General features: G+C 44.5%; 1 long non-coding RNA gene across 1 annotated transcript; it reads left to right on the top strand.

The window, feature by feature from the left end:
- Window positions 1–2431: 2431 nt before the first annotated feature.
- Window positions 2432–3269, top strand: LOC127307812 (uncharacterized). The gene is made up of 3 exons (XR_007855878.2): window positions 2432–2565; window positions 2666–2937; window positions 3082–3269. It is a non-coding gene; the product is annotated as an uncharacterized lncRNA (long non-coding RNA).
- The last annotated feature ends 10384 nt before the right edge of the window (window positions 3270–13653 follow it).

Below are 13653 nucleotides of genomic sequence, written 5' to 3' on the forward strand. Positions count from 1 at the left end.
ATTCTGCCAAATTAAAAAACAGTGTATACAAATTAGTGGAACAAGGTAAAAGCAACACTACATATATATATCTTACAAATGCAATCTGAATATACACTGCAAGCCCACTATGCCATGCCAGAAAAGTAATGTTATGTATCAAATATTGAACAAGACATGTGTGGATATAATTTTAGTAAAAATACAACATGTATTTATCTGCCCTGCATACATGCAAAAAAGCACAGGACACAACCGAAATTTTTGCAAACTCCTACATAGAGAACATAGGACCTTGCAGATTTCAGACATGGAAACCTGAAGATAATGCAGATTCTGATCATCGGAATGCCTGCATCTAATCAACTGCAGAGAAAAACAAGTTGGAAATAGAATTTACCTGTGAAGCGTCGGGCGCTCGTCCGTCAGGCGCGCTACCGCGGCGGCCGGCACTCCTCCCTGCTTGGCTACCGCGGCGGCCGGCGCTCGTCCTTGGGTCATCGAGCGCTCGTCCCTTGGTTCCCGCAGCGGCCGGCGCTCGTCACTGGTTCCCGCGGCGGCGCTCGACGGGTTGGCGCGGCGGACGACGCTGGTTGCCGAGTGGCGCTCCTCAGCGGCGGTGCTCGACGGGTTGGCGCGGTGGAGAGCGGGGGCCGCCGGCGAAGCGCGCGAGAAGAGGAGGCGCCGGCGAATCGCCGCGCCAATCCCTCCCTCTTCCCGCGCGAGAAGAGGAGCTGAGCCGCGCCCTCCACTTTTTGGTCCTCCTTTGACTCCGCTGGTTGCCTTTTTTGCGTTGGAATATTATGCTGTGTGTCCCTCCGTTGGATCTTGGTTGGACGTTGGATTTGAGGCCGCTGGGTACACGGTGACATGCCGTTTGCATGTCACCTGATCTCCATCAGTCAGTAACACTGGGCACGAACAGTGTTGTACGCGTAGCATACCCAGGTCTGCGTAGCGAAAGCTGTTACACCATCTTCACCAGCGGTCCCGGCTGCAGCTCCAATAGCGATTTGGGAGTCGGTGTCGTTTTTGGGCTCGCACCAGCGCGCTCCAAACGGCGCCGACCATTTTTCGATCCCAATAGAATCGCCGGAATCCCCGTGCCGGCCCCTTGGTCAAGGGCGCGAATCGAGCGCGTCGGCGCCTCGCGGAACGACGGTTTTCGCTGGTGGGAGCGCCTTGTCAGCGAGAGGACGCGACGGTTCGCATCAGCCGACGCGGGAAGGTTGGTCGTCGGCGTTTAATGGTCTCCCGTGCGAAAACCGAGGCAGCCATGAGGGCAGCGACTGGCCACGCGGCGTCCAGTTGTCATAAATGTGGATAGTTGCCATCGCTATATAGTAGGTACGCCGTCCACCATCGCCGCTCCATTCTCTCCTCTCATCTCCACCACCGCCGCTCCATTCTCTCCTCTCCACATCAAAATGCCGCGCCGTTTGAAGACCACCTACTCGATGCTTGGCCTCAACGGCCGCGCGCTACCTCCACCACCACCGCAGCCGGAGCCGGAGCCGCAGGCCGACACGGAGTACAACTCCGACGAGGACGAGGATCCACGGTTCGCGGCGTGGCACGAGGTCTACGTCGCAGACGCGGAAGCAGAGGCGGCGGAGGAGGCATCGCAGTCGGGCGAGCCGCCGTAGGCCCCCGCCCACCCGGAGCAAACGGCGATCCTCACGTCGCTGAACGTGCAACGATACCAGCGGTTGAAGGAGGAGCAGTGCGAGTTCGTCAACGACGCGAACCTCGAGCACGTCCTCAACATCCCGCACCAGCGAGCAGCCACGGAGGAGGCGGGACGCCGCCTCATGGAGGCGGAGCGACAGAAGCTCGCAGAGCTCAACGCTTATCGCCACTACGAGGCGTTCGCCCGCCAACAGGCGAGGTGCGCCGAGATCGAAGCTTCTCGGAAAAAGCTGGAAGCGCGGGGACAGCGCTGCTGGCAAGCCCCTGCGACGCCGGCCGCCATGCTCAACTGATGCGCGAAACAAGGGAGGAGAAGCGGCACGGACGCAAGCGGCAATGGCGAAGAACGACGACGAGGCAGGGTCGTCGAGCGCCCCAACCGACGGCCAGTAGATCATGATTAAGTTTAAATTTTAGTTATGTTTAAATTCGAGCTACTTTTGTATAAAGTTTGTATGAATTTCGTATGAATTTAGGTTTTTAAATATCATTTTAAATTTCAAAATCTATCGGGACTGGCGTATGGGGGGCACCGGTGTAGGAGCAGCATCCCTAAATAGAGGATGTTGTGCCGGCGGTAGTGCCGGTGCCCCTGCCGGTGACTATTTAGGGACTGCCGGTGGATATGGTCTTAACGGAGGTGAGCCTATCGTGCGGCTGGCGGGTAAGAACAGTAGACATGTGCTGGTGGCACAGCCGTTCATTTTTCATGTACTGATAGTAAAAAATTAGAGCATTTAGTTGAAGAGTTCACTGGTAGGTAGGCAGATACGCCATCTCCAAAGGGGATACCGTTTCAGCAGCCGCCGCAGGAGATTTGGATGTCGAGGCGCATGAGAGGCGATTTGGAGTTCCAGCAGCCTCCAGCGATGGATTTCCCCTAGATCCAGTACCCGGGTATGTTGATGTAGGCTCCGGTGTTGGTGCTCATTTGGCAGTTGATTTCTCTCGCGATTGTTGTGCATCTAGTGGAGCTCATGTTTGGGTTATGTGGCAGGGCTGCAGTGTACGAAGGTGCCAGCGAGAACTTCGATCCAGTGTATCTCAACAGGGAAGATGTGGTGCAGCATGGCGACGGGGAAGCCTCCGCTGTCGTTGCAAATTAAGCTTGTGGCACCAGCAGAGTCGGCGATTGGTTTGAAGGTTGTTATGGAGGTTGGAGATGAAGCAGTTCAGTCAGGCGATTCAGAAGAGAGTGTAAGGCAAGAATCAACTCAGTTCGTACTCCGTAGTGAAGCCCGATCCCAAAGCACCAGGATGGTCAAAAAGGTATATATCAGCTTAACATCATTCCCCCATGTAGGAACCGGTAGTAATATCATGAGAAATGTGGCGCGCAGTATATTACAGTTCAGAAAAAGTTTTGGATGAAAAAATCTTGGTAATGTTCATGGTGTTACTATGATTTTGCAGGCTCAGGATTGGCAATGCACCAGTAGAGTGGACACCTTGGCCAGGCGCTTGAACAGTCTGTCACAGAGTTCGCTCCAAACCAGTCTGAAACTGTGATTAAGCTTGAGCTTGGGATGAGCTTTGACTCTCTGAACGAAATGTATGATTTGTATAATCTGTTTTCTTGGGAAAATGCTTTTGGTATCAGGTATGGGAAGAGATGATTTACAGATTCTGATGGGGGCTGAACCCGTGTGGGTTGCCCGATCTCACGAATTCGACCAAGAACACGAGGGGGTGAGGGATGAACACGAGAACACGATGAACACACACAAATAACCCGATACAATCCGGTTTGTTCTCGAAGGCCCGAACCACCTTCCCGATAGAAGCTCTCAAGGAAAAGACACAAAGTAGAAGTCCCGAGAGAAAGATCGGCGAGTCGAATCCAAGAAATCTAGAAGGGTGAAAAGATCAAGGTTGGTAGAAGTGCAAGCAAAAGACCCAAAGGTAGAAGTGCAAGCAAAAAATCAACAATTGATAGAAGTCACCAAAGAGATCACAAGGATTCGATACAGAGATACAATAGATCGTAATCTAAGAAGGGGGTTTCCCTAATCCTAAAGGGATGGTGGAGGCATAAGCCAAGTTCTCTCAATTCATCTCTAACCTAATGAAGGTGGGGGTGGGTGCCTATTTATAGGGAACCACTAAGGAGGGGTAGTCTGGTAATTGGGTACAAATAGACAGGGCCACAGATGGGCAGATGAACGGCCCAGATTCGTTGTTGACTTGTTGGGGCGACAGTGCTGGCGTGGGAAGGCCGGCAGTGCCGGCGCGGCGTCGAGCTAGTGGTCGAGGGCGGTAGTGCCGGCGAAGGGAGGCCGATAGTGCCGGGGTGTGCCGGGCGGCAGTGCCGGCCTTGGTGTAGCGGCACTGCCGGAGGGGGCGGCAGTGCCGGCCATGGGGCAGTGGCAGTGCCGGCCTGGAGCGTCCAGCCCTTCCTCTTCCTTCTTCTCTTCCATGCCTCCGTGATATCGGCGTTGCGTCCTCGGGTCTCCATGGCATCCTCTCTTTCCTCCGTACTTGTCGTCAAGTTCATATCATCAAGATATGACGGAGGATGAAGTAGCATACCATTCCACATAGGCAATTGTAGGAATGCATAAAGGAGAAGATTCACCTTTGTGTGACGTGTCGGCGTCAATGCATATGATGTGGCGAAGACCGAAGGTCGGGCTGCATCATCTCCCCCACTTGAAAAAGAGTCGTCCTCGACGATAGCTCATCATGTATGTCTAGAGGTGGGAGAAGGAACCAACTCTTGAATGTGGCATCATTTGTCATGAACCCTATCAATAGCACAAGAGAAACAAGAGAACAATGAAAGCGTAGCCAATGTTCCATGGGATTAGCAAGGGGCCTTATGTAGAAGGAGGTCACCTTATCAAAGTGTCGGTGTGCTCTCATGGAGAGATCTTGTGTAGTTGAAGTGTGGGGTTGAACCCATTGATGCGCAACAAAGACCAAGCAAAGGATGTTTGTGTGTGATATTGGAGCACATCATCGATGCCATGTCCTTTCATGTTCACAACACCGTTAGCACATGATACGTCCAAAACGTATCTACTTTCCCGAACACTTTTGCTATTGTTTTGCCTCTAATTTGTGTGTTTTGGATACAACTAACACGGACTAACGCTGTTTTCAGCTGAATTGCTCTGGTGTCTCGTTTTTGTGCAGAAATCCAACTTTCAGGAAAATCCCCGGAATTTATGTCGAAGGTCTTATTTTTCCAGAAGAATGACGGAGCCAGAAGGGCAAGCCAGGTGGAGGCCCGAGGGCCCCACACACTAGGCCGGCGCGGCCCAGGAGGGGGGCGCGCCGCCCTACTGTGTGGCCCCCTCGGCTGGCCTCCGACGCCCTCCTCTGGACTACTTAAGGGTTTCGATCTAAAAACGCGAGACGAGGAGTCGAAGTCGCCAGAAACCCTCCAAAACGCCGCCACATCGCGAAACTCCGTCTCGGGACCAGAAACTCCGTTCTGGCACTCCGCCGGGACGGGGAATTGGAGGAGATCATCGCCATCATCACCACCGACGCCTCTCCATCGACTAGCAATGTTTCCCCCGTCCATGTGTGAGTAATTCCCCCGCTGTAGGCTGAAGGGGATGGTAGGGATTGGATGAGATTGGTCATGTAATAGTATAAGATTGTTAGGGTATAGTGCCTAGTGTCCGTAATTGGTACTTTGATGATATTGTTGCAACTTGTTATGCTTAATGCTTGTCACTAGGGCCCGAGTGCCATGATCTCAGATCTGAACATGTTATTGTTTCATGATGATATGCATTGTTTTATGATCATACCTGGAAGTTGTATACACATGTTGCTGTCCGGAACCCGAGGCCCCGAAGTGACAGAAATTGGGACAACCGGAGGGGAAGGCGGTGATGTGAGGATCACATGTGTTCATAGAATGTTAATGCTTTGCTCCGGTACTTTATTAAAAGGAGTACCTTAATATCCAGTAGATTCCCTAGAGGCCCGGCTGCCACCGGCTGGTAGGACAAAAGATATTGTGCAAGTTTCTCATTGCGAGCACATACGACTATATACGGAACACATGCCTATGGATTGCTTAGTACTTGGACACTGTTTTATTATTATCTGCAAATGCCCTGCTTTGATTGTTACATGAGTTTCTCTCATCCATGCAACGCCCGTCATCCATCCCTGTGCCTACAGTATTTTAATCCTGCTGTTTACTATAATCACTACTGCTGTCTTTGTTACTCTGCTGTTGTTATTTCACTACTGCTACTGCTAGGGCTGGACAAAAAGCTCGAAGCTCGGCGAGTTAAATGAGTGCTCGTTTGCTCGACTCGTTTGAGCTCGGCTCGTTTTGTTAACGAGCCGAGCTGAGCATCAATTTTTGCTCGTTAAGGTTAATGAGCTAAACAATCAAGCCGACTATGTTTGTGAGCTACTCGTTAAGATCGGTAACAAGCTAGACTTCACCAGTTTTTACTGCAAGTCACTTTAGTTATCTCAAATATTTGGCAGGAATGGACCAAGCAAAACTGTGTTCTTTAACCATGCTTGAAACTCCTACATTAGGATCTAAAAACCTATGCTTTCTCTCTTCCTCACCAGGCAATGCACACATGTTTGTTTTCCATTGAAACGATCCTTAACGAGCTGCTCGCGAACGCTCGCAAGAACATAACGAGTCGAGCCGAACAATGATTTCAGCTCGTTATTCTTAACGAGCTTAACGATTCGAGCCTTAACGATCACGAGCTTAATGAGCCGAGCCTTAACGATCCGAGCAGCTCGTTAGTCCACCCCTAGCTACTGCTATAAAACTGTTACTACTGATAAACTCTTGCGAGCAAGTCTGTTTCCAGGTGCAGCTGAATTGACAACTCCGCTGTTAAGGCTTTCAAGTATTCTTTGTCTCCCCTTGTGTCGAATCAATAAATTGGGTTTTACTTCCCGCGAAGACTGTTGCGATCCCCTATACTTGTGGTATATCAAGACTATATTCTGGCGCCGTTGCCGGGGAGCATAGCTTTATTTGGAAGTTCACTTGGATTGATATTGTTCGCTGCAAATTCTCCATCATGGGTAAATCTCGCGATTCTAAAGTCGCCATATTACCATCCACTACAAGAAAAGGTACAACTCTGAGTACCTCTGCTGCTCTTGATTCACCATCTGTGATAAGTCAACTTGTTTCACCACCACAAGCTTCACTTGCTGGTACTTCTGCTGAATCTGAAAATTCTCATAATATTGATGATGTTTCTGCTGTACTTGACGATAGTGGTTCATTGGGATCTTTTTTAGATGCTACAATTGCTAGGTCTAGACAAATTGAAAATACTGAAACTCCTAATGAAAATACTGCTACACCTGTTAATTCACCTGAGTCTGTTGATTATTCTAGTGATGATCCTGATGAGAATTATGTGGAGCTTAATGATGATTTTATTGATAAATGCAATGCTATTACTGATGCAAGAAAAATTAAAAAGTTTCTCGCACAACATACTGTTAGATATAAGCTATCTCCTGATCCTAAATTTGCCACATATCCTATAAACATTAAGGATAAAGATTATGATTTTTCTCTTGATCTATCTCATATAGCTATTGTTGAGAAAACACCCTTTTGTGGTACTGAAAAAGAAAGTGTTGTAGAACACATGAATGAACTTTCTTCTATGAGTAGCTTATTTTCTGATGATGTCAAGATGCGCACTTATTTTGTTGCTAAATTTTTTTCCTTTCTCATTAAAGGATGATGCTAAAACTTGGTATAAAAATTTGCCTCCTGGTTCTATTACTAGTCCAGGTGATTTGGTTGATGTTTTCTTTCGGAAATATTTTCCTGCTAGTGCTCAACATGCTGCTTTACAGAAAATTTATAGCTTTGACCAGGAAGATGGAGAGAAATTGCCTGAAGCTTGGGCAAGATTTTGCTCTCTTATCAGAGCTCGACCTGGACATGAACTGGAAAAGCATGATTTACTTGATATATTTTATAGTGGACTAACCGTTGAGTCTAGAGCATATTTGGATAGTTGTGCTGGTTGTGTTTTCAGGAAAAGAACTCCAGACGAAGCTGAAGAATTATTGGCTAAAATAGGCCGGAATCATGATGATTGGACTACACCTGAACCAACTCCGACGCTAATATTGAAGAAGAGGGGTTTAATTAAATTAAATGATGAAGATATGAGGGAAGCCAAGAAGTATCTCAAGGAGAAAGGTATTAAATCCGAAGATGTGAAGAATTTACCTCCCATAGAAGATATATGTGAGATAATTCTCCCTTCATCCATGATTGAGGTAAACTCTCTTCAACGCTTTACTAGGGAAGATATTCCGTATTCAAAACCTCCTGCTCAATGCTTAGATGAGTTTGATAATTATATTGTTAAGCAAGAAAATTTTAATATGAGAGTAGAGAATCATCTAATGGAAAATTCTCAAGCTATTAGCAATTTGCATGATATTGTGGAGAGAACCTCCAATGATGTTAAGATGCTTGTTAAACATTTTCAAATGGTTCAAACTCAAATTGATCAACTCACCAAAGTGCAAAATGACTTATTAAAAAATAATTCTAAAGAGAAACATGCTTATGAAGTAACAACTAGAGGCGGTGTCTCTACCCAGGATCCTCTATATCCTGAAGGGCATCCCAAAAGAGTTGAACAAGATTCTCAACGAATTGAACCTAGTGCTCCTTCTAAGAAAAAGAAAAAGAAACATAAAAATGTTGTCGAATCCTCTGAACCTGCTAATGATCCTAATAGTATTTCTATTTCTGATGCTGAAACTGAAAGTGGTAATGAACATGATAATGATAATGATAAGAATGATGCTTCTGATAAAGAAGAAGTTGAAGATGAACCTGAAAAGCATGCTAAAAATAAAAAGTATACTAAAGAAGATTCTATTGCTAAGAAACATGGTAATGAAAGAGAACCTTGGGTACAAAAGCAAATGCCTTTTCCTGCTAAGAAACTAAAATCAAAGGAACAAGAACACTATAATAATTTTTGCGATTGGATGAAACCTTTATTCTTGCAAATCCCTTTGACTGATGCTATTAAATTGCTTCCTTATTCAAAGTATATGAAAGATATTGTCTCTAACAAAAGGAAAATCCCTAATGAGGAGATTTCCACTATGCTTGCTAATTACTCTTTCAATGGCAAAGTTCCAAAGAAGTTGGGCAACCCAGGTATACCTACTATTCCTTGTTCTATTAAGAATAATTATGTTAGAACTGCTCTATGTGATTTGGGAGCCGGTGTTAGTGTTATGCCTTTTTCTCTTTACAAGAGACTTTATTTAGATAAGTTGATACCTACTGATATATCTTTGTAAATGGCTGATAAATCTACTGCTATTCCTGTTGGTATATGTGAGGATGTTCCTGTTCAAGTTACTAATAACTGCTTGATATTAACTGATTTTGTTGTGTTGGAAATGCCTGAAGATGATAATATGTCTATTATTCTTGGGAGACCTTTTCTTAACACCGCAGGGGCTGTTATTGATTGCAATAAAGGAAAAGTTACTTTCAATGTCGATGACAAGGAGCATACCATTTATTTCCCCAAGAGGATTGATAAAGTATGTGGAGTTAATACCATTTCTAATGTGAGAACTATCAAAGTTGGAACTATTGATTGTCCTATATATGAGCCTAAAGAAGGATATCAAAATCTTATGATTGGATCAATATCAATACAATTCAAGGTAACATGATTGATTTGAGGTTTATTTCTTCTTATGCTATGTAAAATTTGTTTGGTGGCAAGACTTGATCAACCTTGTTAACAAATACTTTTTATATGCATAGAGGAGGTAAACAACATTTCTTTCTTCCTCCACTTGTTCTACTTGCTGTAGCACTTTTGTTTTGCAAAGTTCTTTAGTCAATTGGGGATTTCAAAAATCTTTTCCTGCCCAGTAATAATAAATTTAATACCCAGAAATGTGCATTTTTCAAAGTTTTCAAAAATTCACAAAAATTATACCGTTGGTCCTATTTTTCGAAGACGCACCTGGGAGCACCTGGGGATGACCAGTGGGGCACCCCAGGGTGGCACCCCACAGGCCAGCGCGGCCTGGAAGGGGGGCGCGCCACCCTGGCGTGTGGGCTCCCCCTTGCCCCACTACTTTATCTCTTCCTCCCATTCTCTTCTCTCTCCCGAAAAAACCAGCACCAGCTTTCTCTCACTCGTGTTTCTGCTCAAGAGCTCAAGATTTCTCGATCTCTTTGCTCAGCCTAGATTTCTGTCTGAAATTTGGCACATTTGCTCTCCGGTATGTGACTCCTCCGATTATCCAAGTAGAATTTTGTTTGGTTGAGTATATCTTGAATATTTTGCTGCTGTAGGTAACATGTTTAGTGAGCTTGCATGCTTGTTCTAAGTTGTAAAAACTAGTTTTGATGCATGATTAGTACTCTAGCAAGTTCCTATGGTAGTTTCCCTCAATTATATGTCACCAAATCAAATTCTATAATGTTTGTTGAAAAAATTCAGAAAAGGGAGATGGATAATTATAACTTTGGAGAAGTGTTTGAGAGAGAGACGACAAGCACGGGAAGACCCTCTAGGACCGCCACTCGATTCAGGCGATCCTATAATGAGGATGTCATCGCGCCAAGCTTCGAACCCGAAGAGGACAATGGAGTCCCTAACGCTTCATCTTTCCCATGTTATGACTTTTTGAATAATGCAGGGTTGCTGAATGATTTCTTGACCCTCGTTGGTAAGGCGGGCTTAACCGCCTATATGGAAGATGAGAGGGAGCAATACCACATGCTCACTAAAATCTTTGTTGAAAGCTTCAAGTTCAACAACAAGCACTATCACCCGACAGTTACATTCAAGATCTATGGTAATCCTGTTACTATGAAGTTGGAAGAATTTTGTATTGCATTGGATATTGCCTCTGTAGGTACAGCGAAGAGGATCGAGGACAACCCCAGGGCTTTGCTTGAGCTCTATCGAGAGATCACCAATGATGATCGCCGCACCATTCAACGTGGCAAGATAAGAAACATCCAACTCCCCGCCATTAAGTATTTTTCTTATTACCTTGCTACTAGCATTCTTGGTAGGGAGAACACTAGCAATATTTCTAGCTATCACCTTGCTTTCTTAATTGCTGCACTCACTGAAGATACATCTTATCATCTTGGTGCTCTTGTTGCTCGCCGCTTGTCTAGCAGGGGGCCTATTTTTGGAGGAATTATTGCATCGCGCATTTTAGCATATCTAGACCTTCCTCTTGACCCTACTGATGTGCAATTAACTCCTATAAGGCTTGATATTGCTGCTATGAAGAGTCGTCAATTTGTTACAGCTAACTCTAGTTTAGATAATATGGTCTATAGAATGTTGTTTGCTGACGGGGATGAGAGGGAAGTCCCTTTGCCACAGCCAGATTTGTTCAGTGTTGACAGGAAACCATGGTCGCGCTCTAAGGAGGAGGTGGATGAGAAAATGAAGATACAAGGCTTCCACCAGCAACATGACTCCGAGGACGCCGAGCCCTCCTACGACTACACCGTCACGTATCCGGGTGCTTCTTCCAGCACATACCCGGAATATGATCCATCTTCGTCGTACTACGGAGGTGCTACTTCATGGGCGCCATGGGATTGAACTCCACTAAGGCCAAAAGCCTAAGCTTGGGGGGAGGTATACCGGCATCATTCATTCTTTGCATATTATGGTTGATGGATACTTGTATATACTTGTTTAGTTTCTTTAAGTGGTTTTCTAATGAGAGGGAGATGATATTTGGGGAAGTGCTGCCTGAAAACAGATTCTGGACTGTTACCAAAAAAAATTCTCAAAAACAGCCAGAACGTTATTTTGTGAAGCCAATTTTTGTGCATGTTCCCCAGGTTGTTATCTAACTTTCATTAGTTGAACACTTTTCGAGCTGGGCAGTGGAAGAATTTCTTAAAGTTTGACGAATTCCTGCTGCTTTGTGTTTATGTGACTTTTCTAGTTTTCATTTTCTTGTTTTTGCTTTGTTTCTTTCCTAAAACACAAAAAGACTAACAATATTTCTGTTGTTTCTCTTCACCCTATGCTTATTTTGGTTTCTTGCTTTTACTTTGCTTTATTTGCTATCGTTGGTTTGCTATAAGAAAATCCAAAAAGATTTTGCTTTGTTTGCTTGTTTCTTTTTGTTCTTGTTTCCAATTCGAAAACACCAAAAATATTTGCTGTTCTTCTTTGGTTTTGTAAAGTTCATTATGAGTTCAATGGTCTTCAGTGGCTGGAGCGTGATTTTCATTCCATATTATTCAAGCTACACAAGTGAAAGGCAATAATGACGATCTACGACAATTCGACTGTGGTGAGAGGCTGGTATGAACTCTATTTGTTTTCATTTTTGTACATATACTCATCCATGTGAGCATGCCTAGTTGGTTCATGTGAGGTATATGTCATTTAAGAAAGTCTAGTAGTTCATGATCTCTCATGTTTAGCTCCAATTTATTAATATGAGTAGCATGTCATGGATGTTTGCTTGCATTTTTTTATTCATAAATAGGTATGACATTGTGGTATCCTTCTCTGAATAATTCATTTGAATCAACTTGGCACATGCTCACGCATGCATATGACTGAACAAAAGTCAATTAAGCCTCGGTGATTTACTTTGCCTCAGAGTTCTTGTATCACTTTTATGCCTCCGTTAATTTATTTTGCCGCACGCATGATTATGACAGTGACTGCACTCTTGATTGTCGCTCCCCAGTCTATTGCTAGCCTTCACTTGTAGTGAGCGGGAACGCTGCTCGTGCTTCCAAACCCCTGAAAACCAAGTTGTTCCAAAGTGTCCACCATAAATACCTATGCATGGCATTTCAAACCATTCCAAGTAAATTCTCATGCGCTACCTTTAAACCTTCAAAATGCTTCTCAATTTGTGTAAATGTTTTATAGCTCATGAGGAAGTATGTGGTGTTTATATTTCAACCTTGTCATTTACTTTTGACGGACTTTCATAATAAGAGCTGGCAACGGGGTGCCCAGCCCCATTTAATAACTTCATTAATAATTCTCTTCACATGTTTTGCTCTGATTCATCAGTAAGCAACTTAATTTTCCAAATAGACACTCCTCCATGGTATGAGATTGATGGAAGGCACCCGAGGATTCGGTTAGCCATGGCTTGTGTAAGCAAAGGTTGGGGGGAGTGTCACTCATAATTAAAACTAAAGTTCATGTGTAAACAAAAGAGAAAAGGGATGATCTACCTTGCTGGTAGAAATAACGTCCTTCATGGAAGCCGCTCTTGAAAGTCTGGTTGGCGAGGTAGTTGGTGTACCCATTACCATTCGTTGACAACAACAAACACCTCTCAAAATAATTTTACTCCTGTTTTAAAAATGAAAAGCTCTAGCGCATGTTAATCCCTGCTTCCCTCTGCGAAGGGTCAATCTTTTACTTTCATGTTGTGTCACCATCCTTTCTTTGAGCACTTTCTTGAGAGCACCACTGTCATTCTTAGTGTAACATGCTTGTCCCAAAATATTATTGACTGTGGTATAACTTTGATGCTTTTATCTTTGACAATCTCTATTTCTAATCTTTCTATGAACCCCAGAGGTGCCTGAGCATTTATGTTTTGCTGATCAAATACGGGCAAGCGAGATACCACTTTATCATACCCTTTTATGAACATTGCAATCCTGCTGATAGACATGATTCATGATGCTTATTATTAATTTATTGGTACCTTTCCATGATTGACATAGCTATTAGATGATCTTATTTGCATGTATCTTATTATGAATTGCCTAAGTACTAGCCCATATCATGAGAATATTTACATCATATGAACAAATGTGTTCGTGAAAGTTCTTTTATCGCACTCAGTTGTTAACTGAATTGCTTGAGGACAAGCAATAAGCTAAGCTTGGGGGGAGTTGATACGTCCAAAACGTATCTACTTTCCCGAACACTTTTGCTATTGTTTTGCCTCTAATTTGTGTATTTTGGATACAACTAACACGGACTAACGCTGTTTTCAGCAGAA

Source organism: Lolium perenne, chromosome 1 (assembly GCF_019359855.2).
Source record: "Lolium perenne isolate Kyuss_39 chromosome 1, Kyuss_2.0, whole genome shotgun sequence".
Taxonomy (NCBI): Eukaryota; Viridiplantae; Streptophyta; class Magnoliopsida; order Poales; family Poaceae; genus Lolium; species Lolium perenne.